The following is a 243-nucleotide window of genomic DNA, read 5'->3' as shown; positions in this document are numbered from 1 at the left end:
TTTTTTTTGGTTGATTTTACATAATCTAATCTTATCAAAAGAACAACCCAAACAAGTTCCAAAACCATTAAAGACCAGAAGGGCATGAAAAGCCAGATTCCGAATTTTTTGTTTTTTGTTTTTTATCTAATCTAGTTGCCCCAATTTTGTTTTTTGCTGGATTTTTCAAGCTTTTTCCGAATCTACAGTTGCTCTATTTTTGGCACTCAGATGAGCGCTCTAAAGTTCATTTGTACTGGTTTA

This window comes from Theobroma umbraticum, unplaced genomic scaffold (genome assembly GCF_002168275.2).
Source record: "Theobroma umbraticum cultivar Fairchild unplaced genomic scaffold, ASM216827v3 scaffold_146.0, whole genome shotgun sequence".
NCBI classification, from domain to species: Eukaryota; Viridiplantae; Streptophyta; class Magnoliopsida; order Malvales; family Malvaceae; genus Theobroma; species Theobroma umbraticum.
Note: the sequence above shows the minus strand (reverse complement) of the source record.